Source organism: Choloepus didactylus, chromosome 10, assembly GCF_015220235.1.
Source record: "Choloepus didactylus isolate mChoDid1 chromosome 10, mChoDid1.pri, whole genome shotgun sequence".
Taxonomy (NCBI): Eukaryota; Metazoa; Chordata; class Mammalia; order Pilosa; family Megalonychidae; genus Choloepus; species Choloepus didactylus.
This window is the reverse complement of record NC_051316.1, coordinates 12,350,516-12,377,637: the sequence shown is the minus strand read 5'-3', so window position 1 is coordinate 12,377,637 and position 27,122 is coordinate 12,350,516.

The following is a 27,122-nucleotide window of genomic DNA, read 5'->3' as shown; positions in this document are numbered from 1 at the left end:
GTGTTACTATCTCCCAAAGTTGTGTTCCAAACCTCTCATTCCTATCTTTTCCTTTCTGTCTGTAGTGCTCCCTTTAGTGTTTTCTGTAGAGCGGGTATCTTGTTCACACTCTGTCATTGTCTGTTTGTCAGAGAATACTTTAAGCTCTCCCTCATATTTGAAGGACAGTTTTGCCAGATGTAGGATTCTTGGTCAGTGATTTTTCTCTTTAAGTATTTTAAATATATCACCCCACTTCCTTCTTGCCTCCATGGTTTCTACTGAGAAATCTGCACATAGTCTTATCAAGCTTCCTTTGTATGTGATGGATCCTGTTTCTCTTGCTGCTTTCAGGATTCTCTTTTGGCCTGTGACATTTGATAATCTGATTAAGTGTCTTGGCATAGGCCTATTCCAATCTATTCTGTTTGAGGTATGCTGCACCTCTTGGATCCATAATTTTATGTCTTTCATAAGAAACGGAAAATTTTCATTATTTCCTCTATTATTGCTTCTGCCCCTTTTCCCTTCTCTTCTCCTTCTGGAACACCCATGACATGTGCATTCCTGCATTTCATTTTGTCCTTAAGTTCCCAGAGACGTTGCTCATATTTTGCCATTCTTTTCTCTATCTGTTCTTTTTGTGTGTAGACTTTCAGGTGCCTTGTTCTCCAGTTACTGAGTGTTTTCCTCTGCCTCTTGAGATCTGCTGTTGTATGTCTCCACTGTGTGCTTCATCTCGTGTGTTGTGCCTTTCATTTCCAAAGATTCTGTCAGTTGTTTTTTCAAACTTTTGATTTCTATCTTATGTACACCCAGTGTTTTCATTATATGCTTCATCTCTTTTGCCATACCTTCCCTAAACTTTCTGAATTGATCCAGCACTAGTTGTTTAAATTCCTGTATCTCAGATGAAGTGTGAGTTTGTTCCTTTGACTGGGCCATAACTTCATTTTTCATAGTGTACGTTGTAGTTTTCTGTTGTCTAGGCATCTGGCCTCCTTGGTTCTCCCAATCAGGTTTTCCTAGACCAGAACAGGCTCAGGTCTTGGAAGGAAGCAATAGCTTCAGTTCTACCTGAGGGTGTGTCTTAGAAGATTGGTACACTCTGTGGGGCCTCAAGTCACTGTGCTTTTCTGCGCAGCAGGTGGAACCTGTCAGCCTATCACTCCTGACTGGAGTAAGGAGGTGTGGCCCATGGCTGTTTTCCCCCAGGCTCTGGGGTCTGCTGAATGGAAGGCAGATATCTTGGCCCTGCCTCTTTCCTCTTATGGATGATATACCCCTGGCAAGAGGTCACTTGCATTTGAATAGTCTCTGACTCTGCTGTCTTCACCCTTGTCTGGGTCTGAGCACTTGGAATTGAAAATGGCTGAGGCTTTCTCCACTGAGCCAACAAAGGGACAGAAAGTCCTCCTTCAGGGTCAGTCTGCAGCCCTCCTCAGTTTCACCCATTGGCCAGAGACAGCACCTGGTCCTCTGGGCTCCTCCTCCCTCCCAGAGAGGTCCTCCAGCTCTCCAAGGTCATTTGTCACCAAAAGCCTCTGTCTGCTTGTTGGGGATTCATAGCTTGTATTAAGCAATCCATGTTTGCTAATTAAAACCCCAGTTGGAGCTCAGCTGAGCTATATTCACTTGCTCAGAGAGTGCTGTTCTCTAGCACAGTGATGCTTTGCAGTTTGGGAGAGTGCTGCTGTTCAGGCCATGACGGTGGGGGGGGGTGCGGTTCCCAGCTTGGATCTGCAGTTTTTGCTTACAGATTTTGTGCTGCAATCTTGGGCATTCTATTCCAGATTATTTACTATTTGTTCCTGGTTGTTTATTACTTGTTCCAGGGGGACTGACTAGCTTCCACTCCTCTCTATGCTACCATCTTCTTCCATCCCTTACCACAGTCAATTTTTGGACATTTTCCTTACACCAAAAGTAATAAAATTAAGAATAAAAAATAAAAGTAAAAAAGAACCCCCAAATCATTCCATCTTCCCCATCCACCCTATTTTTCATTTAGTTTTTGTGCCCATTTTTCTACTCATCCAACCATACACTGGATTGTGTGTTATTAGTTTGTAAATTTCATCTGATTTTTGGCATAACCATTGTTCATAAGTACCTACTTAAAGTCCCTTTTGTTACAATAGGGTCAGTATTAATGTCCCCCTTTTCTTATTTTTATCTGTGTCCTCTTTCAGTCTAGCTAAGTGTTTGTTGATTATGTTGATATTTTGCAAAGAAACAACTTTTGGTTTTGTTGATTCTATTTTTGTTGTTGTTGTTTTCTATTTCCCTTGTATCTGCTTTATCTCCTGCTCATCCTTTTCTAATTCTTTCAGTTTTGAGGTTAGGTCTCTAATTTAAAGTCTTTCTTCTTTTTGAATGTAAGCATTTCCCTTTCAGCACTACCGTTGCAGCATCACATAAGTTTTGGTAGGTTGTATTTTCATTTTCATTTGCCTCAAAATATTTCATAGTTTTGCTTTTGATTTCCTCTTTTAACCCATTAGTTGTTGAAAAATATGTTGCTTAATTTCCACATATTTGAGTATTTTCTACTTCTTCCTCTAGCTTCATTCCATTGTGGCTGGAGAATATAGATTGTATGAAACCAATATGTTTGAATTTATTGGGACTTATACTGTGACTTAACATATGGTCTGTCCTGGAAAATGATCCAAGTGCACTTGAGAAGAATATGTATTCTGTTTTCATTGGGCACAGTGTTCCATATATGTGGCATTAAGTCTAGTTGGTTTAGTATATCTTTCAAGTCCTGTACTTCTTTACTGATCTTCTGATTAAAGTTTCTATTTATTATTGAGAGTGGTGTATTAAAGTCTCTTACCAATAATGTAGAGCCATCAATTTCTCCCTTCAAATCTGTTGGTATTTACATCATATATTTGGGGGCTAAAATGTTAGGTGCATATATATTTATAATTGTTAAATCTTACCATTGAATTGTTCCCTTTTCTGTATATAATGACCAGCTTTGTCCCTGGTAACTGTTTTAAACTTAGTATATTTTATCCAATATTCATCTAGCCACCCCAGCTCTCTTTTAGTTAACTACTTGCATGGCATATGTTTTTCCATCCTTTCACCATCAACCTACTTGTATCTTTGACTTTATGTTGAGTCTCTTGCAGAAAGCATAGAGTTGGGTTATACTTTTTCATCCATTCTGCCACTCTCTACCTCTTGACTGGAGGGCTTAATTGATTTACATTTAAAGTCATTATTGACTTTACAGGCCTTTTTTTCTGTATTTCTCCTGCCGTTTTGCTATTTGGCCTTTGTAAGTCTTACTTTTTTGTCCTTCAATACAAATAAAGCCTACATTTATATTTATTTGCTTGCTTGTGTTGTGTCATATTGATTGCCTGCTCATTTCATTCTGTACATATTTTTCATTTTCCCTTGTGGTTAAAATTTAAAATTTTACACCCTCAACACAAATTATATTTTGTTCAATACCAACTTAACTTCCATTGCATGCACATATATTCTTCCAATACTCCTCTGTCCCTCCACCATTTTTTTTACTTGTTACCACTGGTATCTTTGTACATTGTGTGTCTAAAACCTAGATTTAACATTCTTTTTTATGCATTTGCATTTTAGCACCTGTAGGAAGTAAGAAGTGGAGTTACATATCAAACAATACAATACAGTAATACTGACATTTATAGTTACCCAAATAGTTACCTTAACTGCAGGTCTTTATTTCTTTATGCTGTTTTGAACATCTGTCTAGTGTCCTTTCATTTCATTCTGTGGAACTCCCTTTAGCATGCTTGTAGGGCAGGTTTAGCTGTGATGCACTCCCTCAGCTTTTGCTTATGACAACATCTTAATCTTTCCCTCAGTTTTGAAATAGTCTCAACAGATATGTAATGCTTGACTGGTTGTTGGTTTCCTTCACTTTAAGTGTTTCAACCCACTGCCTTCTTGTGTCCATGGTTTCTGAGAAATAATCACATAACCTAATAAGGACTCCCCTGTATGTAATGTGTTGCTTTTCCTTTGCAGCTTTCAAATCTCTCCCCTTGTCCTTTGCAATTGATAGTGTGATCAAATTATGATGGAGTATGTTTTTTCTTCATTTTTATCCTGTTTGGTATTCTTGAGCTTCTTGGATGTGTGCATATTCACATCTTTTGCTAAGACTGGATGTTCTCTGTCATTATTTCTCTGAATATTCTTTCTTTTTCTCTTTCTTCTCTTGTAGAACACCCAGAATGTGTATAATCGGTGTGCTTGATGGTGTCCCATATCTGTCTTAGACTATTTTTGCTTTTAAATTTTTTTCTATCTGTTCCTTTGCCTACTCATTTCAAGGGTCTTGTCTTCAAGTTCACTGATTCTTCTGCCAGCTCCAATATTGTCTTGAAACCCTCCTGGGCATTTTTCTTTTCAATTATTGTGGACTTCAACTAAAATAGATATGTTTTCTGACTTTTAAAAATTCCTCTCTTTACTCTCATGTTCATGTTTTCCTAAATATTCTGTAGTTCTTTCTCTGTACTTTCCTTCATCTCCTTCAGAATTTTGAGATTTTTGTTTTTTTAAGGTTTTGTTCCCTGTGTCCACAGTTTTGTTTTCTTCATTGGTGTTTTCTGCATATTTATCCTCCTCCTTTGGGTAAGACATCATTTCCTGATTCATTTTCTTACACTCTTGTTGCACACTTTACATTTTAATATTTTAAAATAGTAACTCTGAGATTTACTCCCTGGGATTGTCTGTTCATTGGTTTTGTAACCAGAGAGTGAAAAGATAGTGTTCCTATCAGGAAGGTCTGTCAGGTGGGTGCTCTGTGCAGGGCTTTCCTGGTCTCACTGGCCTCTGTCTTGTCCTGGGCTTTTGCTTGTCAGTTGTTTTGGAGTTCCCCTTGTTTACAGGAGTTTGTTCATTCGCTCTGTTTCCCAGGAGACAAATCTGTCTCCAAGGTATCTGAAGCCAGCATTCTTTTGTCTCAGATTTTCCACCTTTATAGTTTTTTATACCCCTTTCCTTGTCTCAGGCTGCTTTTGCCTGTAGGGTGAATTCTGGGATGAGGGTTACCCCAGCGAGGACTTTCCCTATGTGGTCTTTCCAAACCAAAGCAGGGCCAGGGCCTCACAAAGGGGTCGCAGAGCAGCTCTGAAGTGCCATGTGTAGGGAGTCAGGAAGTGTGCCAGAAACTTCTCTGATGGGTCCCCAAAGCTGAGCTTCCCTGGTCTACCCAGCAAATGTAACACATCAGGTAACTGTTCCCCACAACACCAAGGAAGTCCTGTGTCTTTAAATCTCCACAGCCTCTGTTCTTGCTCAGGGAGGGATGAAACAGTGGCTGCTGCCACTTTTATCTGGGGTGGGGCTGAAACAATAGCCTCCCTCAGAGCCAGGATCCAGTGATCCAAATTTGCTAATCAAAATCCATGATCAAATATAGGCCATGCTTACACTTGTTTTTGGGGAAGAGGATTTTCATCTCCCTTTCTGTCACCAAAGGGCTAGCCAGGGACTGGACTGCAAGGCAGCCTGCCATGAGAGGTGGGGATGGGCACTGGTAGCCAGTTTGCAGAGAAAGCTTTTGACACTTTACCATAATTTATCATCCTCTTACTTCCGCTCTTCTCTGGATGCTGCATAGTGTTCTTCTGGCATGTGGAGTTGCAAAATAGTTGTTTAGAAATAGTTCCTGTTTAATATTTGACTTGGTGGAAAAGCTGAGCCATGGAGCTCCCTGCTCTGCCATTTTTCATGGAAGTTCTTGTCCCTTGATCCTATGTTTACCTTTTTTATGGAGCTAGCAAACTATTTTCCCCAGTGGTTGCACCTTTAATATTCCTACCAAAAGTGTATGAGGGTTCCAATTGCTACACATCCTTACCAACCTTTGTTAATATCCATATTTGTAATTATGTGTGAGCTGATATCTCGTGGTTTTTGAATTGCATTTCCCTGATGATAAATGATCTGAAACACTTTTTCAAGTACTTATTATCCACTTTTTATCTTTGAATAAATGTCCAGTGAAAACCTTTGCCCATTGTGCTGGTTTGAAGCTGTACTGGACATCAGAAGAGCTGTGATCTTTTAATCCAATCTTGTTGGAACCCTTTTTATTAGATTGTTTCCATGGAGATGTGACCCACCCAATTGTGGGTGGGAACTCTGATTATATTATTTTCATGGAGGTGTGAGCCCATCCATTCAGGGTGGGTCTTGATTGGTTCACTGGAGTTCTTTAAGAGAGGTCATAGAGAAAAGGAGCCCAGAGAAGCTGAGAGAGACATTTTGGAAGAAGCTAAGATATGTAACCAGAGTTTGCCCCCTGGGAGAAGCTAAGAGCTAAGACAGACCCAGAAACTTGGAGATGCTGGGAGATGCAGACAGGGGGATGTTTGAAGATGCTAAGCCAAGAGATGAAGCCCTGAGTTTTCCCAAGGGAAGCTAAGAGAGGACCCCCAAATACTTAGAAACATCCTGGGGAGAACAACAAGGATACACAGAGGCTGAGACAATCTAAGAGAGACAGAAGCCCAGAGACATTTTGGAAAAAGCCATTTTGAAACCAGAACCCAGGAGGAAGGGACTGGTAGACACCAGCCACACGCCTTCCCAGCCAATAGAGGTGTTTCAGGTGCCATTGACCTTTCTTCAGTGAAGTATCCTCTTGATGCCTTAGTATGGACACTTTTATGGCCTTAGAACTGTAAACTTGTAACCTAATAAATCCCCTTTATAAAAGCCAATCCATTTCTGGCATTTTGCATAATGGCAGCTCTAGCAAACAGGAACACCTATTATATACTTGGGTTGTCTTTTGTTGAGTTGTAAATGATCTTTATATATTCAGAATGATAGATTCTTACCAAACAAATGCATTGCAATTACCTTCTCCCATTGTATGGATTTTCATTTAAATTTCTTGTTAGAGTCTACTGAAACAAATATTTTTCATTTTGATGAAATGCACTTTATGTATTTTGTTTTGTTTGTGTTTTTTGGGGGGTGGTTGGCTGTGCTTTTGTCAAATCTAAGAAGCCATTACTTAATCCAAGGACATGAAGATATACATCTGTTTTTTCCTAAGAATTTTATAAAGTTAGCTCTTATACATGTATCTTATAAATTTGAGATCATTTTTGTATATGATGTGAGCTAGGGGTCCAAGTTCATTCTTTGGCAAGTGGCTATCCAGTTGTCCCAACACCATTTGTTGAAAAACACTATTATTTCCCCCCATTTAATTGTCTTGGCACTCTTATAAAAAATCAGGTGACCATAAATATGAGAATTTATTTTTGAACCCTCAATTCAATCCCATTGATCTGTTATGTCTGTTCTTATGATAGTACTACATAGACTTCATTACTGTAACTTTGTATTAAGATTTGAAATCTGGAAAAATTCTTCTAACTTTATTTTTCTCTCAAGTTTGTTTTGTTTATTCTGGGTCCCTGCATTTCCATATGGATTTCTGGTCAATCTCTGCAAAATGCCTGCCAAGATTGTGATAAAAATTGCATTGAATCTGTATATCAATTTGAGAGTATTTCCATCACAATAATAAGTCTTCCAATGCATAAATGTGAGATGTCTCCTTTCTTTAATCTCTCTTGACCATATATTTTAGTTTTCAGTGTACCAATCTTTTACCTATTTTGAAAAATTTATTCCTAAGTTGTTTATTCTTTTGGATACTATTATCAATGCAATTATTTCTTTCCACTCTCCAGAATCCAATCAGGGATTATACACTGCTTTTAGTTGTCATGCCCATATACTCTGCTATGTTATAGGACTTACTTGGAGCCTGATTTATTCAGGTTGAATGGGATTCCACCGGTTCAAATCTGGGACTGCTTAAGCACCAAAATAAATACTGTAAAGAGATTATAATACATTAAATAAAATTAGTTCATTAATCATCCATATCAATATATTAAACAAGGAGAGTAGAACAATTCCTTTCTTATGGTAGAAAGCCAAATAATAAATATAGGAGCAATTACAGAAATGCAAAGTCATCATTTGGCAGCCATCATAATGGTGGTTGATTAGATGAGAATCAGGAATGGATACTAAGTCTGGTGGGTGAAAGTTGCTTGTGTGTGCTGGTCTGGAGCCATTATGTATCCCACAAAAGGCCATGTTCTTCTAATCCATTAGGTTATTTCCATGGAGATGTGACCCACCCAATTCAAAGTGGGTCTTAATCCCTTTACTGGTGTCCTTTATGAGAATAAGAAAGAGAAATGCCCAGAGACATTTGGAGACAGCCATTGAAACCAAAACCAGGAGAGAAGGGCAAGCAGACATTGCCATATGCCTCCCCATATGACAGAGGAAACTTGGATGCCAGTAATGTTTCCTCAGAGAAGGTGTCTTCCTATTGATGCCTTAATTTGGACATTTTCATGGCCTTAGAACTGTAAATTTATAGCTTAATAAATCCCCATTATAAAAGCCAACCCATTTATGGTGTATTGCGTTTTTTGAATATATTATTTCTGCTTTTTCTTTCTCTAGGTTCTTTTCTCTGAAGTGATTTTCTTTTCACATTTTTGCATTTTAAATATTTTTCTTTTCTAGCATCTTAGGAAATTCTTTAGTTCATTTGTTCTAATTTTAAAGTTTTAAAATTTTGTTTTTTGTTTTTTTTTTATTCCTTTTCAGGACCCCTATGATAAACCACTTCTTTCATTATTTTATGTGAGAAAGTGTTCTCTAGCAGTCAGAAAAGAGGAAGAGCACCAAAAACTGAAGCCTGGCATTCTAGTTTGCCAATGCTTCACTGGATTGCAAAATACCAGAAATGGATTGGCTTTTATAAAGGGGGTTTATTTAGTTACAAAGTTACAGTATTAAGGTGATAAAGTGTCCAAGATAAGTCATCAACAATTGGTTACCTTCACTGGAGGATGGCCAATGGTGTCCGGAAAACCTCTGTTAGCTGAGAAGGCATGTGGCTAGCATCTGCTCCAAAGTTCTGGTTTCAAAATGGCTTTCTCCCAGAACATTCCTCTCTAGGCTGCAGTTCCTCAAAAATGTCACTCTTAGTTGCTTTTGGGGTGTTTTGTCTTCTCTTAGCTTCTCTGGAGTGAGAGTCTGCTTTCAACGGCCATCTTCAAAGTGTCCTCTGTTAGCTTCTCTGGAGCTGTCTTCAAGCTGTCTTTCACCTGCAGCTACTCTCTCAGCTTCTATGCATTCTTCAAAGTGTCCCTTTTGGCTGTAGCAAGCTTGCTCCTTCTGTCTGAGCTTATTTAGTGCTCCAGTAAACTAATCAAGACCCATGTTGTATGGGCAGGGCCACACCTCCATGGAAATTATCCAATGAAAGATCTCATCCACAGTTGAGTGATCACATCTCCATGGAAACATCCAATCAAAAGTCTCCAACCCAATCCACACCAATAGGTTTCCTGCCCACACAAGACTGCATCAAAGATAAGGGCATTTTGGGGGACATAATACACCCAAACCAGCACACCTGTCATCAGCCATTTTTCCTGGTGTTCATTACAAATTAAGCTTTCCCTCATCAGTTATGATTATATCATTAAGCTGGATGAGAAATTAACATCTATTTTGTTTAAGACTTAGACATCTTAAGACTCACTGTTACTCATAATAAAACTCACTGACCAAATTCTATTAATTCTAGAGAGAGTAATATAGGAGTTGCTATTATCAAAAAATTAATTCAAGAATATCTGCCAGATATCAAGTATAGAAGATTTCAGATTTAAAGGGCTGATCAAATACTTAACAAAATGAAACAAATCCCACACTTAACAAAAATGAAAGAAATCCCATATCAACACAAATAATTGTGGAATTTCATAATACTAGGAATTAAAAAAATAATACTAGATGGTGGTATCATATAAAAAGATCATGATCTTACTGGCTGTGTTTTAAAACACCAACTTCCATGTGAGACCAAGGGAAGAGATTTTATTTGGTGCAGGATCTATATTTTCTGTAGTACACAAAATAATTTAACTTGTATGGTAAGTTTATTCAACCCCATATTAACAAGGAACTTTGAATAGGAAGTGAGATCTGGTAGGTTTGTACAGGTTAGTGTGAAATAGTGATACATCCCCAAATAATTAGGGCAGACAATAAAAACATATATGCAGCACCCCCCTCCAAGGAGCTGAAGGAAAATGTGGAAATATTGGACTTCCCCACCTGGGTTGTTGCTGATGCTTTCACAAACATTGAGGACTGATGGTTTGAGTGCACTGAATTTTGCTGTCCACCAATACCCAGGCCAGTGCACAGCTGCCAGCCTTGGGGGTGGGAGAAGTGTGCCTGGCATCACAATGGAGCTCCCTCCCTCACCCCTCCCTCTCTGTTCATGAATGCAGCCAAGCCTAAGCACCCTGGTTCCCTATGCAGAAAAGATAAAAACTTCAGGACCCAGAGGTTCTTCCTCACTGGCCAGCCATCAGATCAATACTGCTCTGCATACACCTCTTCTCCAGAGGGGAGGGCATCCCCATCTTCCCCCAGATCCAGGCACACTAAGCAGCCAGGCTGAGGGGGTGGGGGAGTGGGCAATGTGAATCACAGTGGGGTCTTTGTATATGGAAATAATGTATCTTCCGGCTTCCAGGCTTCATAGAAGGACTCTAGGCTTTGGGGCCAAGAGGATTAACTTCCCCAGCTGGCAGCTGAAGTAGAAATGTGCTTATTTTTGGTGGCCTAGTCCAGCCAGTGCACGGCTGTTGGCCTCAGTGGTGGCTGTGGTTGAGTTCACTCACCCCTATTTCTCATAGCTCCTCCACTCTTTCATCCAGCTCTTCCTTATATAGTGCAGTGGTCCTTTTCTGGTCATCCAAGCCCCAAAACCGCTGCTTTGGATAGTTTCTGCCTGTTCTCTTGTTGTTTTTGGTGGAGAAGTAGGTTCTGCCTGTCCTTAATCTCCCATCTTCTTGGAAGTATATTTTTATCCATTTTTAACAGATTTGAGTTCTTGCCTACCACATTCGGATCTCTTGATGTAAAGCTTTTGCATAATAGAGAAGGTTCAGTCCATTTGAGAAAAAAATATGCTTTCCAATTCTCATAAATTTGTTTATATTTCTTTCCTTGGGACCTACATTCACTTATCAGAATAGAAGACAGAAAGAGTAATTTATAATAATGAAACATGCAAGATCCAATAAAGTTTAGGAAATGAACCTACCTCTTAGATATAGTGCCACATGTCCTACATTCTTAGATTTTTGGTCTGAGTCAACTTGTTTCAGACATAATAGGCAATAACTATTAATATGCATTATTTAAGGATGTGTTATCTCAGTGCTACTTCTGTGGGAAATACAAAGAGCTTTGTGATTGAATGATCACTTTCTACTTTTTTGTAAATAAACTTCACTCTAAATATGACTAAACAAAAATAATTAAACATCTGCTGCCAAAATAAAGGGCAAAAGCAAAGAATAGAAAAATGAACAAACCAGAAAAAAAATCACACTGTATTTCAGGCCAAAAAGGATGAACAGTCAGAAATATTAGTCATGCTTATGGAAAAATAAAGCAAAGAAAGGGGTTGCTGTGGTTTTCTACTGTCACCATGGAAACCACAGTCTGCATACATGGGCATGGCTTCAGAGGGACTGCAAACAGGCAGTGGAGAAGGAGCCATAACTTGTCTTAAACCACCCCCTATTGGACTTATGAGACCCACCCTGAATCCTATGCCCTAGGCTAGTAACACTGGCTTGGAGATCTGCCCTGCTTCCAAATAGCAATGTGAAGCTTGATGGGTCATCTTTCCTGATTCCCAATAAACTTACATGGTTTGGGGAGTAATGTGAAGTCACAGACATCCCATTGTGATGTACTCCCAACCTCAGGCAGGGATTGGCCATGTGGGCAGGGGGGAGATAAAAGCTCAGGAACCAGGACCTCATATGGACAAAGGAATCTGAACTCAGGAGAGTCCCCCAATCCTGCTTCTTCTGCTGGTCCCTCTTACCTGACACCTTCATTGCTAAATCTGCTGTGGAGACCGCCCTGACCATGCCTCCTATAGAAAAAGAAATGCCAAGCTGAGCCCTATTCGGGTTGGAAAGTGTTCCAGTTTGGATATATTGTCCCCCAAAAGCCATATTCTTTAATGCAATCTTGTGGGGGCAGATGTATTAGTGTTGATTAAGTTGGAATCTTTTGATTGTTTCCATGGACATGTGACTCAATCAACTGTGGGGGTGTGTGTGAAACATTTGATTAAATTATTTCCATGGAGATATGGACCCCATTCTTCAGGATCGGTCTTTATTTAAGACCTCTTTTATAAGAGCTCACAAATAGAAGGTGTTCAGAGCATCTGAGAGGGATTTTTGGAGAGAAGCTAAGAGCTGACACTGACACTGACACTTGAAGATTCTTGGAGACTTTTGGAGATGCTAGTCCAGAGTTTGCTCCAGAGAAGCTAAGAGAGGACTCTGATGCTTAGATGCACAGGAGATGAAGAAGCTAAGAGAGACCCAGAGACATTTTAGAGAAAGCCATTTTGAAATGCAACCTGGGAGCAAAGGAACAGCAGATGCCAGCCATGTGCCTTCCCAGCTGACAGAGGTGTTCCAGATGCCATTGGCCATACTTCAGTGAAGGTATCATCTTGTTGACACCTTAGTTTGAACATTTTTATGGCCTCAGAACTGTAAATTTGTAACTTAACAAATCCCCTTTTTAAAAGCCAATCCATTTCTGGTGTTTTCCATAGCAGTAGCATTAGCAAAGTGGAAGAGGAAGGAAATACAAAAATTCACATACTCATAGAAATAAGAGGAAGCACATCACCAGAATAAGCAACATTGCAAGCTCAGTGACCATGATAAATAACTACAGATAGCACCAGGACCTCAGCTGACAAGGGGAATAGAAGTGAGGTTGCAAGAAAGTACACCTACCATGCAGCCTAATCTGCACAGAACACCAGAGTAGAAAGACAAAACCTCAGATGGGATAGTTGCTAGATAGTTCTCAGGTTAATTCTTAACAGTGTTGAAAATAATGCAGACCTCTTCAATCCCAAATGAAAATGAAGGGGTCAGATGGGAAGAAACTAATGAACACTTGAGAAAGCTGGAACATGACACATGTTCACTTCTGGTGGCCCAAGCCAGAGAAGAAATGTGCTTTGTTTTGGAACAAAACTTGGAGCCTTAATAAAAACCATCACTGTACATATGGTTCTGCAAAAACAGGACAGGGAGAAAAATATGCTCAGCACTCAAGCCTTAATTAGTCCATTTTCTTCTCCAGCAATGCAGAGGAATGAACATGTGAATCCACACTAATGGTTTTTTCATGGGATAGTCACCAGCAAAAAGTCTGACTTCTGCTGTGATACTAAAAATTTCCCCAATTAGGCACATGCAGGGTGCAGTGTGTCTTTCACAAGCTCATATCCATGCCCTTCATGCTCTCTGGTTACCTCTGATCAGTGTAAAGAAGACCTACACCTGTCTGGGCAACTGTGGAAGGGGTTAGTGAGCACTGAGGGGAAGGGGTTCCCTTGCAGTCCCTAAAGGAATCTGGAATCCTGGGCAATGTTCCAATATTGTACTGGTGATACTTTTAGCAAACTTCTTTCCACATTTGTATTGTGATTCCAACAGATTCAACTACCTTGAATCTTCATATCTCTTCACATAGGAAATTCCATAAAACATGAAATTGGGCAGGAACTCATAAAGGTTTTGTTTTCCAATATTTAATCATGAAAAATTTCAAAAATATTGGAAATCTCAAAGAATTTTACAGTTAACACCCATAGCCCACAACAAAGATTCTACCATTAATATTTGCCTGTACTTGCTATTGATCAATCAAAGCAACGCATTTTTAATCCATTTAATGGAAAGTTGTAGATGTCAGTAAATTTTTCCCTAAATAATTCAGAATGAATATGATGAGTTTAATATTTTTAATTATTAATTTTTACTTAATATTTACATATCTTAGGTGATGATTTTTAACTAACATATACACCTATTTAACCCAAACCCTTACAAAGTTATAGACCACTACACTTCACAAAATTCTTTCACATAAATCCCCAACTTTATCCCTGCAGAGATAACTGTCTGTATTTGTTTGAAGCTATGCACACAACAAAAGATCATGACCTTTTAATCCATTCCTATGGATGTAGAACTACTGTGAGTCAGATCTTTTGATAAGGATATTTCAATTGAGGTATGACCCACCTCATTCAAGCTGGGTCTTAATCCTCTTACTGGAGTCCATTATAAAATAAAGTGATTCATACAAAGAAGGAGAAAGTAACAGAGACAAGAAGCTGAAAACAACCTCAGAAGAAAAGGTACAGACCAGCAGATGCTGCCGTGTGACTTGCCAAGTGGCAGGGAACCTAAGGATCACTGGCAGCTGGTCTTCAGGAAGAAAGCATCACTTTGATGATGCCTTAATTTGGGTATTCTTATGGCCTCTGTAAGTAAATAAAGATTGTTAAAAGCCATTGTTAAAATCCAACCCATTTTTCTGTATCTGCTTTTGGCAGCCTAGCAAACTAAAACAGATGGAAACATGGACTGCTCCCACTTTGGGACTATTATGAATAAATATGCTTAAGCATACTTGTATATCCATTTTGTAGTATTTTCATCACATTTGTGGATAAATACTTACCATTATTTATTGGGTGTCTAAGGACAAGAGGGGGAAACTTGCCCATTATCACATAAAAAGTCTCAGCAGACCAGGAACATCTTTGATATCAGTAATATGTATGTTGCTGTGGTCCTACTTCTGGCCAGGGTCCAGAGGGTTGATGAACTTCCTTATCCCATCAGCACTGGTTCTAATTTTCTATAACAATGAGGTTAGAGCTCAAGCCCCTGTGAGATGGAGAAATGGGACTAGATATCCTATTTCATCCTTGGCCTGGGTGTAGAATCTGAACATACTTGAGAGAGGAACCAATAAAATTTCTGACTTTCTATGTGAACATTGATATAGCCCTTCCTCTTGGACTCTCATTTTCCCAATGTGTAAAGAGATTACCTACATTTTCTGGGTTTCATATGGGCCTATGAGAGAGGAACTACCCCCAGAGAATTAAGACTGGTTAATGTGAAGATAGTATATCTTTCTAATCAAAATTCCAATAGCCTTATTAACAGAAATGGAAAATCCAATCATCAAATTTATACAGAAGTGTAAGGATCCTGGAATAGCCATAACCATCTCAAAAAAGAACAAAGAGGACTCATGCTTCCTAATTTCAAAACTTACTACAATGCTTGATTAATTAAAATAGCATGGTACTTGCACAAGGATGTAAATCAATGGAATGAAATTTTGAGTTCAAAAATAAACATATCTATGGCCACTTGATTTTTGGCAAGGCTGCCAAGTCCACCAAATAGGGAAAGAATAGTCTCTTCAAAAAATGGTGCTGGTGCCAGAAGGAAAGATTCAAGATAAAGACTGGGACTGTATAACTTAGTGAAACCTAGAGTTGTCAATAAGTGTGTTTAAGTGTAAAAATATAAACATGTTTTTACTTGAGGGAGCAGCAAGAAGGAATGAAGTTTTGAGGTATGCAACTAGATGAAAGGACCATGAGGACAGTATTTTGAGTGAAATAAGCCAGAAATGAAAATGCACATTACAATGCCTCACTAATATGGACTAATAGTAATGTGTAGAGAATTGAATCTAGGAGCATGCATTATCAGGAGAAGGCTTATGTAAAGGTTCCTAGATCGTAAGCTCTTACAGCAGTCACCCCTATTCATTAGTGTAACAGTTATTTCTGAATTTTGAGATGCTGAGCTGTTTGTGTGTGATGTGGTCAGTCCTTGGAGCTTCAGGTACCTGTGTGGCACCTGGGACTCAGAGCCAGAATTTGACAGCTGTGAGTTCAACATTGCCCCATATATCAACTGTTAAAGAAGCTAAAAAGATCAGACTTCAATTGGAGATATGCACAAAATGGACTTGATTGAGATTGGGATAGATCAGACTAAAGGGTAGAGGATGATATTAACTGTGTTTTAAAACTTTGGCTTCTGTGTGGGACCAAAGGAAGAGATGTTTATTTGGTGCAAAATCTGTATTTTCTATAGCACACTATATAATTTGACTTATATGGTCAGCTTACTTAAATATCATAATTACATGGAAACTTGACTAGGGTGTGAGATCTTGTTGGTTTGTACAGGTTAGCATGAAGCCCCAGTACAACCCAGAGTAATTTGGGAAGAGAATAAAAAGTATTTGCAAAGGCCCCTTTAGGTACTGGGGAAAATGTGGAAACATTAAAGTTTCCCAGCTGGGGAATTCCTGATATTCTCACAAGCATTGGGAACCACCAGCTTAGTAGGCTGAGCCCTTATGAAGATTTTTACTACAAAGGAGAGGCTAAGATTCCTGATAATTGTGCCTAAATCAACCCCAGAGAACTTCTTTCATTGCTCAGATGTGGCCTCTCTCTTAAACCAACTCAGCAAGTAAACTTACTGCCTTCCCCCCACCCTCTATGTAGAGAATGATTCCCAGGAGTATAAATCTCCCTGGCAACATGGGAAGTGACTCCCAGGGATGAGCCTGGACCCTGCATCATGTGACTGAGAAAGCCTTCTGGACCAAAAGGGGGAAGAGAAATGAAATAAAATATTGTTTCAGTGGCTGAGAGATTTCAAATGGAGTCAAGAGGTCATTCTGGAGGTAACTCGTGCATTATATAGATATCCCTTTTTAGTTTTTAGTTTACTAGAATAGTTAGAAGGAAATATCTGAAACTGTTGAACTGCAATCCAGTATCCTTGATTCTTGAAGGTGAGCATGTAACTATATAGCTTGCATGGTGTGTCTGTATGATTGTGAAAACCTTATGGCTCACACTCCCTTTATCCAGTATATGGACAAATGAGTAGAAAAATGGGGACAAAAAGTAAATGAATAATATGGAGGAATAGGGGTATGGGATGTTCTGGGTGTCCTTTTTACTTTTATGTTTATTCCTATTTTTATTTTTTTGAGTAATAAAATGTTCAAAAATTGATTGTGATGATGAATGCACAACTATATGATTATATTGTGAACAACTTTTACATTTTGGATGATTGTATGGTATTTCAATATATTTCAATAAAAATAAATAAATGAATTTTTTTAAATGGTGCTGGTAAAACTAGATGTCCATATGTGGAAGAATGCATATGGGTACCTACCTCAAACCATATACAAATCTAAGTATCTAAGTCTAATCCCTGGCTGACAGAGTTCCATTCATGGAAATCTCCCCTGATGTGGACTTGAGTAAAGGATGGTTGGAATGCAAATGCTCAAGGAAGTCAGGGACTTACATTCAAGCTAGAAGGCTAGGATAAAGATGGGTTAATAGAGACGTATGGAGAAAAGCATGACTAGGGCACCAGGCAAGTTCTGGGAAACACTGGAAGTAAAGCTGGAAAGGGGATGTGATACCAGTGACCATGAAAACCAAGTTGAGAAATCAAGAGTTTAATGTGTTTAAGAGTTGGACAGGGGTGGATGGGCCTTGAAGCTGCTTTAGCCTGGGAGTGGCATAGGAAGTGTTGGCCTTAGTGGCTTTAGCAGCAGGCTTGGTATTCAGGAAGGGCTGAAGGCTGAAATTTTGAATAAAGGAGTCAATGACAGATTCTTCTTGGTGTTCCATGAAGGAAAGACTCAGGAAACACCTCGGGAGCCTAGCACTTAGAGCTCTGGCAAATAATTTTGATATTAATTAAGTTGAAAACACAAAGAGGAATCCAGTTCCTATGAAGATGGTAAAGAGTAGAAGTTATTGGCTCTTTCCCATGAAATCTGTCCCTAAATAAAACCACAGAGAAAAACATGGTATCCAAGAACAGACCCACAATCATAAGAAACTTCTGGGAGGAGAGAAAACTATTTTGGCCAGGAGTGTGCATGTGCTTCTATGTGTGTGTGGTGGAGGAGGTGAGTGGCTGCAGCTTGGAGAACAGGGTGCCTTCTGCACCAACTTGAGGGAATGGTAAAGAGAAGTATTTTCTATCCAATCTAATTTGTATGGTGAGTTTGTTCAAACATCATAATTACAAGGAAAATTGAATAGGGAGTGAGATCTTGTTGGTTTTTATAGGTTAATGTGATGTCCCAATACATCCCAGAGTAATTTGGGCAGAGAATAAAAAAGTATTTGCAAAGCCCTTTTGAGGGACTGAGGGAAAATGTGGAAATATTAAACTTCTTCACCTGGGGAATTTCTGATATTTTCCCAAGCACTGGGGACTTCCAATTTAATAGGACAAGGCCTCAGTCTTGGGGATTGCCCTTATGAAACCTATTACTGCAAAGGAAAAGCTAAGCCTACTTATTATTGTACCTACAATTTTTCCAAAGAACCTCTTTTTTTTTGCTTAGATGTGGCCTCTCTCTTTAAGCCTACTATGCAGGTAAACTCGGGTAAACTCACTGCCCTCCCCCCTACATGGGACATGACTCCCAGGGCTGTAAATCTCCCTGGCAATGTGGAACATGATGCCCAGTGATGAGTGTGACCCTGGCATCACAGTATTGAGAAAGACTTCTTGAACCAAAAGGAGGAAGATAAATGGAACAAAATAAAGTTTCAGTGGCTGAAAAATTTCAAATAGAGACAAGAGGTCATTCTGGAGGTTATTCTTATGCATTATTGTTCTAGTTTGCTAATGCTGCCAGAATGAAAAACACCAGAAATGGATTGGCTTTTATGAAAGGGGGTTTATTTGGTTACACAGTCACTGTCTTAAGGCCATAAAGTGTCCAAGGTAACACATCAGCAATTGGGTTCCTTCACTGGAGGATGGCCAATGGTGTCTGGAAAACCTCTGTTAGCTGGGAAGACATGTGGCTGGCATCTGCTCCAAAGTTCTGGTTTCAAAATGGCCTTCTACTAGGAAGTTCCTCTCTAGGCTGCAGTTCCTCAAAAATGTCACTCTTAGTTGCACTCTCAATTTGTCCTCTCTCAGCTTCTCCAGAGCAAGAGTCTGCTTTCATTGGCCATCTTCAAACTGTCTCTCATCTGCAGCTCCTGTGCTTTCTTCAAAGTGTCCCTCTTGGCTGTAGCTCCTCTTCAAAATGTTACTCACAGCTGCACTGAGTTCCTTCTGTTTGTCAGCTCACTTATATGGCTCCACTGATCAAGGCCCACCCTGAATGGGTGGGGCCATGCCTCCATGGAAATATCTCATCAGAGTTATCACCTACAGTTGGGTGGGGCACATTTCCATGCAAACAACCTAATCCAAACATTCCAACTTAATCCCTGCTAATATGTCTGCCCCACAAGATTGCATCAACGAATATGGCTTTTTCTGGGGTACATAATACATTCAAACCAGCACAATTATATAGATATCCCTTTTCAGTTTTTAGTGTATTAGAATAGCTAGAAGGAAATACCTAAAACTGTTGAACTGTAGTACAATAGCCTTGATTCTTGAAGATGGTTGTATAACTATACAGCTTTTATGGTGTGACTGTGTAATTGTGAAAACCTTGCAACTGACACTCCCTTTATCCAGTGTATGGACAGAAGAGTAAGAAAATAAAGATAAAAAACTGAATAAATAATGGGGCATAAGGGGTATTGGGTGTTTTGGATGTTCTTTTTCTTTTTATTCCCATTTTTTGGAGTAATGAAAATGTTCAAAAATTGTGGTGATGAGTGCACAATTATATGATGATACAGTGAACCATTTACTGTACACTGGGTGATTATCTGGTATGTGAATATATCTCAATAAAATTGCATTAAAAAGAAAGAAAAAAGAGAAGTGTTTTCAGTTCTGTGCTAAGTTCTCTTCATTCATTGTCTCTTGAAAATTTTTGCCTGCCTCTTGCCTTAACATTAGGAATCCCCTGGTGTTGTTGTCAACAGGGGCAAAGACAGAGAACCACAAAAGCTCTGCTGGGTAAGGAATTGGGATGATAGGTGGAGAATGATGTGCCAGGCAATCACATCCACCCTCCCTTATACAAGTCCCCAGGACCAATGGAATCTACTCTCATCCCCATAATTCCTGTTTCAGGGGTCTTATTGTGAAGCCCTGACATGAAGAGTTCCTTTGAGCTGAAGACCCCACATGTAAGTGAATACAGGGTCTTGGCTGCTGCAGTTTTGCCACTCAAAGACTATTCCCTTCCCTCCTCTTTCTAGAACTGACCATTGCCTGGCATAGTGAGGGTGTGGCTTCCAGCCCCTCACAATTATCTAGAAGGTAAGTGATATCCTTGGGGGCAGGAAATGAGCTCAGTGACCAAGATATGAGGAAGCTGAGCTGCACAACCATCTCAAACAGAAACAGTGACTGGACATCTTATGAAACAGCAAGCAGGGTCAAAATTATAAAATAATAATATATAATGGTTAATATAATAAAGCAAGCAAGAGGGTGTATGAACCATGTGAAATATGAAAAAAACCTGAAAAGAATCAAGTTGAATATTAGGTAATAAAATACAATGTTATTATTGTTAATAGCTGTTGTGATTAATTTTTATAGAGCATTCAGGTCAATAATGAATTTATTTTTAAAAATAATTTGCTCCCTGTGCTTTTGTGTATTTATTTCATATATATATATATGTATATGTACATATATATAAATATATGCACACACACCTATATATGCCCTTTTTGTCTGTTTTCATGTCTAAATGTATCTCTAGCTCTGTATCTCTACTTCCATAAAATTAAAAATTAACAATAGCAGTTGTAGAACAATTAGACAAACTTAAGAATTGGGGCTCCCATCTGTTCTCCTTTGCATATGATTATGTTTGCAAAGGATGAGAGAAAGTTTCCCTCAGTAGTGTTGCAGGTAGAAATCAATATCTTAATCAAACCACCTTTTTTCTATAATTTCTCTGAAATTTTAATTCCTTAATTATTTAAAATTGTAACCAAATTATCCAAGCAAATGGTATAAAATAATTTATAATGTTCATTTGACAAACAGCAGTATCCCTTATCTAGCCTCAACTCCCAATCCTCCTTCCCCAGAATTGTTTACTTCCAATTGCATTGGTTGATTCTTTGGGGTACATATTTCTGCTGGTATATGCATGAATTTCTCTCTTTTTCATATGTCCCATACCACACCACATACAAGAAATCTTCTCATCTACTCTCACCTTTCCAAAATAGTTATTTGTTTTATGTTAACTTTCTGAAAACAAATAAATATTATTATTTGGTTGTATCCTGGAACCAATCTCTATCTTTCATAAAGCCCCTACTCAGGTGTGGGTGTGTGGTTATCCTTGGTTTTCTTTTCATATTGATGAATGGGAACTTAGAGATTACAAGAAGCTTTGAACATGTGAAGGCTTCCATGTGTTGATATTACTTGTGGGTTCTGTCTGGGCTGTGTTCTTAAGGATCCTCTTGTATCAGTATGTTGGGTCTTACATTACAGAGGGAATACAAGGATGTCTTTAAAAGATGTGTCCCCTGTTGTCTACAACAACATCATCCTCAAACTTAATTATACTCCATTTTAGGGGTGATATCCTTGTTGTTTAAGTTAACTATTCACTATTGAATAGCATACTAACAGAAGAATGTGCAAATCACAGGACTTCCATTTAACAAGTTATGGGAACTTAAAAGAATGAATACTTCAAAGTAGAATTTCAGGTGCTAAAAAGGTGTTAATAAAGTAAAGTATTTAAGATCATAATTTGATGATAGGTGGACTTGTGTTCAAGAACTGCTTTACTAGTATATAGTGCATGAAAAACTTTTGATTATGTATTCACCATTATTCAACTATTACATGCCTCACATATATTGTATGGGAGCAATTAGATAAAATAAATGACATACTGCAGGTTCAACACTTGACACTGTACCTTGCATGTGAACAAATATAAACTTATGTAAACAGATATAAACAGACATGGCAAAGATGGCGGACTGGTGAGCTGTATGTTTTAGTTACTCCTCCAGGAAAGTAGGTAGAAAGCCAGGAACTGCGTGGACTGGACAACACAGAGCAATCTGACTTTAGGCATACTTCAAACAACACTCATGAAAATGTGGAACTGCTGAGATCAGCGAAATCTGTAAGTTTTTGCGGCCAGGGGACCCGTGCCCCTCCCTGGCAGGCTCAGTCCCATGGGAGGAGTGGCTGTCAGCTCCGGGAAGGAGAAGGGAGAACTGCAGTGGCAGCCCTTATCGGAAACTCATTCTACTGATCCAAACTCCAACCATAGATAGACTGAGACCAGACAACAGAGAATCTGAGAGCAGCCAGCCCAGCAGACAGGAGACAGTCATAGAAAAAAACAGCACGAAAAACTCCAAAATAAAAGCGGAGGATTTTTGGAGTTCTGGTGAACATAGAAAGGGGAAGGGCAGAGCTCAGGCCCTCAGGCTCATATCCAAATCCCGAAGAAAAGCTGATCTCTCTGCCTTGTGGACCTGTCCTTAATGGCCCTAATTGCTTTGTCTCTTAGCATTTCAATAAACCATTAGATCTGTGAGGAGGGCCCCCCCCTTTTTTTTAATCCCTTTTTCTTTTTCTAAAACAATTACTCTAAGAAGCCCAATACAGAAAGCTTCAAAGACTTGCAATTTGGGCAGGTCAAGACAAGAGCAGAACTAAGAGAGCTCTGAGACAAAAGGCAATAATCCAGTGGCTGAGAAATTTTACTAAACGCCACAACTTCCCAAGAAAAGGGGGATGTCTGCTCACAGCCATCATCCTGGTGGACAGGAAACACTCCTGCCCATTGCCAGCCCCATAGCCCAGAGCTGCCCCAAACAACCCAGTGTGAAGGAAGTGCTTCAAATAACAGGCACACACCACAAAACTGGGCGTGGACATTAGCCTTCCCTGCAACCTCAGCTGATTGTCCCAGAGTTGGGAAGGTGGAGCCGTGTGAATTAACAAAGCCCCATTCAGCCATCATTTCAGCAGACTGGGAGCCTCCCTACACAGACCAGCAGCCCAGAACCACCCTGGGGGAACGGCACTCACCTGTGACATAGCACAGTCATCCCTCAACAGAGGACTAAGGGGTGCACAGCCTGGAAGAGGGACCCATTTGCAAGTCTCAGGAGCCATACACCAATACCAAGGACTTGTGGGTCAGTGGCAGAGACAAACTGTGGCAGGACTGAACTGAAGGATTAGACTATTGCAGCAGCTTTAAAACTCCAGGATCACCAGGGAGATTTGATTGTTAGACCCACTCCCACTCCCTGACTGCCCAGAAACACGCCCCATATACAGGGCGGGCAACAACAACTACACACGCAAGCTTGGTACACCAATTGGATCCGACAAGACTCACTCCCCCACTCACCACAAAGGCAAAGCAGGGGAGAACTGGCTTGTGGAGAACAGGTGGCTCGTGGACGCCACCTGCTGGTTAGTTAGAGAAAGTGTACTCCACGAAGCTGTAGATCTGATAAATTTGAGAAAAGGACTTCAATTGGTCTACAAATCCTAAAAGAACCCTATCAAGTTCAGCAAATGCCACGAGGCCAAAAACAACAGAAAATTATAAAGCATATGAAAAAAACAGACGATATGGATAACCCAAGCCCAAGCACCCAAATCAAAAGATCAGAAGAGACACAGCACCTAGAGCAGCTACTCAAAGAACTAAAGATGAACAATGAGAACATAGTACAGAATACAAAGGATATCAAGAAGATCCTAGAAGAGCGTAAAGAAGACATTGCAAGACTAAATAAAAAAATAGATGATCTTATGGAAATTAAAGAAACTGTTGACCAAATTAAAAAGATTCTGGACACTCATAGTACAAGACTAGAGGAAGTTGAACAACGAATCAGTGACCTGGAAGATGACAGAATGGAAAATGAAAGCATAAAAGAAAGAATGGGGAAAAAATTGAAAAAATCAAAACGGACCTCAGGGATATGATAGATAATATAAAATGTCCTAACATAAGACTCATTGGTGTTCCAGAAGGGGAAGAAAAGGGTAAAGGTCTAGGAAGAGTATACAAAGAAATTGTTGGGGAAAACTTCCCAAATCTTTTAAACAACATAAATACACAAATCATAAATGCTCAGCGAACTCCAAATAGAATAAATCCAAATAAACCCACTCCGAGACATATTCTGATCACACTGTCAAACACGGAAGAGAAGGAGCAAGTTCTGAAAGCAGCAAGAGAAAAGCAATTCACCACATACAAAGGAAACAGCATAAGACTAAGTAGTGACTACTCAGCAGCCACCATGGAGGCAAGAAGGCAGTGGCATGATATATTTAAAATTCTGAGTGAGAAAAATTTCCAACCAACAATACTGTATCCAGCAAAGCTCTCCTTCAAATTTGAGGGAGAGCTTAAATTTTTCACAGACAAACAAATGCTGAGAGAATTTGCTAACAAGAGACCTGCCCTACTGGAGATACTAAAGGGAGCCCTACACACAGAGAAACAAAGTAAGGACAGACAGACTTGGGGAAAGGTTCAGTACTAAAGAGATTCGGTATGGGTACAATAAAGGATATTAATAGAGAGAGGGGAAAAATATATATGAGAAACATAAACCAAAAGATAAGATGGCTGATTCAAGAAATGCCTTCACGGTTATAACGTTGAATGTAAATGGATTAAACTCCCCAATTAAAAGATATAGATTCGCAGAATGGATCAAAAAAAATGAACCATCAATATGTTGCATACAACAGACTCATCTTAGACACAGGGACACAAAGAAATTGAAAGTGAAAGGATGGAAAAAATATTTCATGCAAGCTACAGCCAAAAGAAAGCAGGTGTAGCAAGATTAATCTCAGATGAAATAGACTTTAAATGCAAGGATGTTTTGAGAGACAAAGAAGGCCACTACATACTAATAAAAGGGGCAATTCAACAAGAAGAAATAACAATCGTAAATGTCTATGCACCCAATCAAGGTGCCACAAAATACATGACAGAAACAGTGGCAAAACTAAAGGAAGCAATTGATGTTTCCACAATAATTGTGGGAGACTTCAACACATCACTCTCTCCTATAGAGAGATCAATCAGACAGAGGACCAATAAGGAAATTGAAAACCTAAACAATCTGATAAATGAATTAGATTTAACACACATATACAGAACATTACATCCCAAATCACCAGGATACACATACTTTTCTAGTGCTCATGGAACTTTCTCCAGAATAGATGATATGCTGGGACATAGAACAAGCCTCAGTAAATTTAAAAAGATTGAAATTATTCAAAGCACATTATCTGACCACAATGGAATACAATTAGAAGTCAATAACCATCAGAGACTTAGAAAATTCACAAATACCTGGAGGTTAAACAACACACTCCTAAACAATCAGTGGGTTAAAGAAGAAATAGCAAGAGAAATTGCTAAATATATAGAGACGAATGAAAATGAGAACACAACATACCAAAACCTATGGGATGCAGCAAAAGCAGTGCTAAGGGGGAAATTTATAGCACTAAACGCATATATTAAAAAGGAAGAAAGAGCCAAAATCAAAGAACTAATGGATCAACTGAAGAAGCTAGAAAATGAACAGCAAACCAATCCTAAACCAAGTAGAAGAAAAGAAATAACAAGGATTAAAGCAGAAATAAATGACATAGAGAACAAAAAAACAATAGAGAGGATAAATATCACCAAAAGTTGGTTCTTTGAGAAGACCAACAAGATTGACAAGCCCCTAGCTAGACTGACAAAATCAAAAAGAGAGAAGATCCATATAAACAAAATAATGAATGAAAAAGGTGACATAACTACAGATCCTGAAGAAATTAAAAAAATTATAAGAGGATACTATGAACAACTGTATGGCAACAAACTGGATAATGTAGAGGAAATGGACTGACCAGAGAAGAAATAGAAGACCTCAATCAACCCATCCCAAGCAAAGAGATCCAATCAGTCATCAAAAATCTTCCCACAAATAAATGCCCAGGGCCAGATGGCTTCACAAGGGAATTCTACCAAACTTTCCAGAAAGAACTGACACCAATCTTACTCCAACTCTTTCAAAACATTGAAGAAATTGGAATACTACCTAACTCATTTTATGAAGCTAACATCAATCTAATACCAAAACCAGGCAAAGATGCTACAAAAAAGGAAAACTACCGGCCAATCTCCCTAATGAATATAGATGCAAAAATCCTCAACAAAATACTTGCAAATTGAATCCAAAGACACATTTAAAAAATCATACACCATGACCAAGTGGGGTTCATTCCAGGCATGCAAGGATGGTTCAACATAAGAAAATCAATCAATGTATTACAACACATTAAATATTCAAAAGGGAAAAATCAAATGATCATCTCAATAGATGCTGAAAAAGCATTTGACAAAATCCAACATCCCTTTTTGATAAAAACACTTCAAAAGGTAGGAATTGAAGGAAACTTCCTCAATATGATAAAGAGTGTATATGAAAAACCCAGAGCCAGCATAGTACTCAATGGTGAGAGACTGAAAGCCTTCCCTCTAAGATCAGGAACAAGACAAGGATGTCCACTGTCACCACTGTTATTCAACTTTGTGCTGGAAGTGCTAGCCAGGGCAATCCAGCAAGACAAAGAAATAAAAGGCATCCAAATTGGAAAAGAAGAAGTAAAACTGTCATTGTTTGCCGATGATATGATCTTATATCTGGAAAACCCTGAGAAATCAATGATACAGCTACTAGAGCTAATAAACAAATTTAGCAAAGTAGCAGGATACAAGATTAATGCGCATAAGTCAGTAATGTTTCTATATGCTAGAAATGAACAAACTGAAGAGACACTCAAGAAAAAGATACCATTTTCAATAGCAACTAAAAAAATCAAGTACCTAGGAATAAACTTAACCAAAGATGTAAAAGACCTATACAAAGAAAACTACGTAACTCTACTAAAAGAAATAGAAATGGACCTTAAAAGATGGAAAAATATTCCATGTTCATGGATAGGAAGGCTAAATGTCATTAAGATGTCAATTCTACCCAAACTCATCTACAGATTCAATGCAATCCCAATCAAAATTCCAACAACCTACTTTGCAGACTTGGAAAAGCTAGTTATCAAATGTATTTGGAAAGGGAAGATGCCTCGAATTGCTAAAGACACTCTAAAAAAGAAAAACGAAGT